This window comes from Orcinus orca, chromosome 5 (assembly GCF_937001465.1).
Source record: "Orcinus orca chromosome 5, mOrcOrc1.1, whole genome shotgun sequence".
Lineage (NCBI taxonomy): Eukaryota > Metazoa > Chordata > Mammalia > Artiodactyla > Delphinidae > Orcinus > Orcinus orca.
The window spans coordinates 130,060,564-130,066,170 of NC_064563.1; the positions used below are offsets into that span (position 1 = coordinate 130,060,564).

The 5,607-nt window shown below is 35.6% G+C and overlaps 1 pseudogene; it reads right to left on the reverse strand.

Moving 5' to 3' along the window:
• Positions 1-4,692: 4,692 nt before the first annotated feature.
• Positions 4,693-5,361, reverse strand: LOC117199126 (60S ribosomal protein L7-like; annotated as a pseudogene).
• Between the last annotated feature and the right edge of the window lie 246 nt (positions 5,362-5,607).

A 5,607-nucleotide genomic window follows, 5' to 3' on the forward strand; every position in this document is an offset into this window, starting at 1 on the left:
AATACAAAGAGTGACTGACTAACTGGTCTGTTAGATTACCCCATTTTAAGATGTTAATTATGGTTTAAAATAGAAGGGTACATTCTCTCTTAGATAAGATCATTCTTCAATGCCTTAAACTAAAGGAGCTGGTAGATATGAAGTACAAAAATTAAAGCAGTGTAGATAGAAAAATATTTTTGGTCTGAGAAGGAGACATTTGATTTTGAGGAATTCATTCATTCATAGGAAAACACATATTGACCCACAAGACATAATTCTTTGGTAGGAACTGTCCTTTGGTAACAGACAGCCCAGAAGATAAATTTATACTTAATAAAAGATATTTTAAATCACATTAGTCTTTAGAAAGGGTTTATAATCTTTGGGAAAATTCTCATTCTACAAATAATGTTAAATGAAGAATCACAAGGCATTGAGGCATCTAGTTTTCGACCTCATAGCTTATGATACCCTTAAAGTAGCATCGCTATGTTAAGGATCTCATAAGAGAAGGATCTTATAAGAGAAGGATCTCATTAGATTCCTGATACTCCTTGGTTACTAGAATGCTGAGACTTCAGAACACATTTTTTTTCTTGTGGTTTTCCACAGAAAACCATGAAGTTCAAGAAGTTGCTTTTAACTTGCTGTGTTTATTTACTCAACAAATATTTGTTGAATGTTGCTATGTGCCAGAAACTGGCAAAGGTACAAAAGACACTGCAATGAACAGGCATGACACCTGCCCTAAGGAAACTTGAAGTATGAATAAAGGCTCTCAACCCTGGAATTATGTTGGAAATTTCCATATGGTTCTTTTTTCTTTCTTGCTCATTCATTCTTTCTCTAACTAGCTAGCATCATCTTTCTACCATAGTGTAATTGTTAAGAGAACAAATTCTAGAGGTAAAAGGCTATGATTCATAAACCAGTTCCATGAATAAAAAGAGTTTTAAAAGATTTATTGATAGATAGATGATAGATAGATAGATGCCAGAAGGAATCATAAGCAATGCTCCCATGCAAAGCAGAACTCTGACAATCGTCACTGTTAATGCCAAGATTCACTTTCTAAGAGCAATTTTTTGGTCACAACTACATTGTTTTTTCCTTAAGAAATGGTTTTCACAATATTCTTAGACAATAAACCTTAAATATTTTGTAAATTATTATATTCAACCATATTTTTCTTCTCCCTAGTGAACTGTTTGCCAGTGAAACACAGTTTCACTTTCACTATTTCAAAATGATAGTATAAAAACAGAAGTGAAAGTATGAATCATAATATAATCAGGAGTTCATGGTGAGCTATCCATTTATAACTCAGAAACCACGGGGTATTTCCAAACTGATGTCATTCATAGAAAGAATGCCATGTGTTGTGGGAGAATAAGAAAAATTACCTAGGCTAACTGGGGGCTTTAGAATGCATGTGGGATAGTCCCAGCTAATTTCTTTTTTTAATTTTATCACAAAGATCAAGCTGTTATTTCAAATACTTAAATTGACGCTCACCTTGGAAATTACACGCCGGATTCTGGGTTATACTTTTTAATTCTGAAAACTTAGATGATGTACACTGAGATTTTACTTCAGAAGGCATAATACCAGTATAAATGCTTTTTTTTTAAGTTGAAGTGTAGTTGACTTACAATGTTGTGTTAATTTCTGGTGTACAGCAAAGTGAATATATCTATATTCTTTTTCATATTCTTTTCCATTATAGGTTATTACAAGATATTGAATATAGTTCTCTGTGTTCCAGTATAAATGCTTTTTATAATTCAATGTTTTATTTTCTTTAAAAAGCTGTATAAATACTAAAATTACTGTGAAATTTCTTGTAGTTGTTTTACTTATAGGACAAAATTGTAATCTCTGCTCAAATAGTTAAAATTGATTTTATTTTTGTTTTTGTTTTAGCAGGGGAGAAATAAATATAAATTTTATTTTTTCCAACTAAACAATTAAAATAGTATATTTCTTTTCTCTCCACTGTGTTGAGTTTTTTAAGAACTTAAAGAAGACTACAGTGTATGTTAAATAAATTAGTGACATTACAGAGAGGAAACATTATCCAGAAAATGCTTTCCTCTGGATTGTCTACATTTGGTTGGATAATACTTTGGCTGTGTTAGTTCTGCCATATTTGCTGCTATGTTTGCTGGTTAGTTTGTTGTTTTGACCCAGACCCTGATATCCAGTTATGAGTCTAGGCCCGCTGTATCCTTTTTCAATCAGTTGAATGTCCCTGGTTTCCCATTAGTTAATGTTCATGATATGGGGGATTCCACAGAGGTCATCCCACTCACTAACCCAGGTAACACCACTAGTTCACTGTTTGGTTTATGAGGCTCATCCATGAGCCCAGTGGTTTACCCACAATGCTCAGTCCTGCTGCCTGCTATGAACTGTTTTGCTACCCTCGATCTTTCAGTGTGGCTGCAGGTGAATCTGCCAATAGGATGGGTTGACCTCATGTGATTGAGGAACAAATTTTAAAATGTATCAGAATATACATTCAATATATATTCCTCCTCATTCCATACACAAATAGGAAGAAAAAATGGATTAAATACTTAAAGGTAACCCTCAAAAGTTTTAGAAGAAAATGTAGGAGACAATCTCATAACATTGAAGTAAGGAAAGATGTCTTAAACATTAAAAATGTTCATCAATTGTAACACATGTATGACTCTGGTGGGGCTATTGATAATGGAGGAGGCTGTGCATGTATAGGGGCAGGGAGTATATGGGATTTCTGGGTACCTTCTGCTCAATTTTACTATGAAGATAAAATTGCTCTGAAACAAAATCTTTTAAGAATAAAAAAACAAACCATTAAGTACAAACTAAAATATGAATAAATTTGATAACAGAAACATTTTAAATATCATACTTTAGATGTCATAAACAAAGTTTAAAAGGCAAGCTAGAGACAGAGAAAATACTTACAAGGCATTTGAGAAATAACTGCCATCTAGAATATATAAAAATATCCTATAAATAAGAAAAAGACAAAAAGCCCAGTAAAGAAATGAATATAAAACTTCAGTTCACAGACAAGCTCTATAGGACCAATAAAGATATGAAAAAAAAAAGTTGTAACTTACTAATAATAGAAGCATGCAAATTAAAACAAGATACCATTTCATGTCGTCACACTGGAAAAACTTCAAAAGTTTGTTGATGACAAGTAGTGGTAAGGAAGTCGTGGAAATGGGAAATTTCAAATTCTTAATTACCCATGATTAATGAGCAGTGAAGTTTTACAATAGGGAGTGTAGTTTAAATTTAAGAAGAAAAAGATTAAGAGATTGAGAGAGCAGATTGGTATAACGCTAAAAACTTTTTGCAATATCTAGCAAAGTTTGAAGGTTAGGACCCAGAAAGTCAACTTCTAAAATATAAATTCCAAAAACATCTAGTACAGGGACACAAGGATAATTCATTGCAACATTTTTTGTAATACCAAAATGTCTGCCATGGGGGAAATGGATCCTCTTAGTTTCATTTGTTTCAATACCAAGCATCCATTTTCTGCATGGAGTCTTACTACTCCCTTCTTAACATAGTTGGAAATGAGGCACTGACCATATCTCCTTGCTCCTACAGACTCCTCCCTTCATCTCCTCCCTACACTTCCCTATTCCTATGGGAAGCACTTTCTAGCTTGGAAAATTCCACCCCCACCCCCCCCATCATATCTCTGGCCCAGACACTTACTTGGTCGAGGTTCATATTCTTTTTTTCTGCCTTTTCTGGAAATCTTGCCTGATTTCTCCTTCAAATTTCAGTCACTGGCAATTAATAGCCAGAAACAATATCCTGCCTCACACTTCCCCAGGATCTGCTTAAATGAGGAGGAACAGAAAGATGAAAAGATATATACAGGGAGAAGAAAAAGTATGGATTAATAACTTCAAATATTATCCTACTATATTCTTATCCTAGCAAATCTTTGGCAGTCAAACCCACACACAAATTGGGGCCTAGCTCTGTGGGTGAGATGAGGAGGGAAGCATGGATATGGGGCAAAGTTCTTGACTCATCTGGAAGTTTTGACTCATACCTGGAGTAGATGTACCTTCATCCATCAATTACCTTATGCTGCCCTCATCCTCCCCACCCTAGGAGCTTGAGCTTGTCACTGTAAGGGCAGAACATCTCCTGAGGCAAGGTATTACTGGGTGGTTGCACATAGCTGTGAAAAGAGCTGCACTGGGCAACCTAAAGACAACTGTACAAGGGAGAGGGGCTGTCAGTAAGTGCAAGCAATTTGGGTGGTCCAGCCATTCTCTTCCTTCTCAGGCAACATCCTTCTCCAAACCTCTGTGCTTAAAAAGTAAGAGGAAGCCCCCTGCTCCCATTTACAGAGGAGATAATGAGGTTGACTGACATATTGGTGTCCAGCCCTCTTCTCACCCAACATCCAACACCAGGAGAGTGTTCTACCTCTTTTCTTCTACTCTCTGTGTCTTCTCTTTTTTAATATAATGAATAAATGAATGAATGACAAGTAAATAATTCCCCATATCTCCCATAGTTAACACATGTGAAGAATTGGATATATACTTGTCCCATTTTTTCTTTTGTTAATCACATAATTTGGGGTTTTTTTGGGGGGGGGATGTTTGTTTTACATTTCAAATTGAAAGCAGTCACTGCTTATTAACTGACTAGATTACAAAACGAATCAAGGTAGACACCTTAGTTCATCCTTCTAATAAGCCTGTTGATTTGATCTTTTCTGTTGCCAGCATCTCTACCTTCTACAAAATAGATGATCTTCATCATCTTCATTCTACCTCATGGAAAAGATCATTTGAAGGGCCAGCAGAAGTTGTTTGTTTCTTGAAAGCATTGTTCAACAGTATAGATCTCGTGAATCAGATCTTCCATGCAGATGATTCCAAATTTAACAAGAGAGCCAGCAATCAATGTGTTGTCTGTCAGGGCAATTTATGTGCAATATGTGGTTCCACAATCCTCAGCATGTTAACTGAAGCCTTGTTGATCTTCACAAAGGTACCACTGAAGATATGACAATGATGAAGAAGCTGCAACACTTTTCAGACCTTTGGAGTCACACCATGGATACTGATCCTGATGATAAATGCCAGTAATGGGTTCTGCAGGTACATGGAAGTTGCCAGCTTATCTTGCCATCCTAACCATTCTTGTGTCAGTTCTGTACATCTGCCCATATTCCTTGTGATTGGGCTTACCTTTTCATATATAAGATTTGTCCTTGCCTTTCAAAACATCTTTTGGGCAAAATTCTTTCTCAGGTGCCTGATCTTGAGCTCTGTGAAATTCCTTCACTTTTTTTAGGAGTTTCAGCAGGAACCATCTTTTCTTCTCTTCTGCACCCTTCATGGTTCCAGCTGGAAAAAAGGACTACATAACCTATTTTTAGGTTTGGTTTTTTTAAAGGTTGATATTATTCACTTTACTTTGAATTTGCTTTATTTAATCTCACTGTATATTGTGAACAATCATCCCATTTGGGACATTAATATATCCCAATACATCATTTTACAGTGTGTGTGCGCATGTGTGTGTGCCTGTGCGTGCACACACATATGCCATGATTTATTCAATTCCCTACTCATGAACATTCAA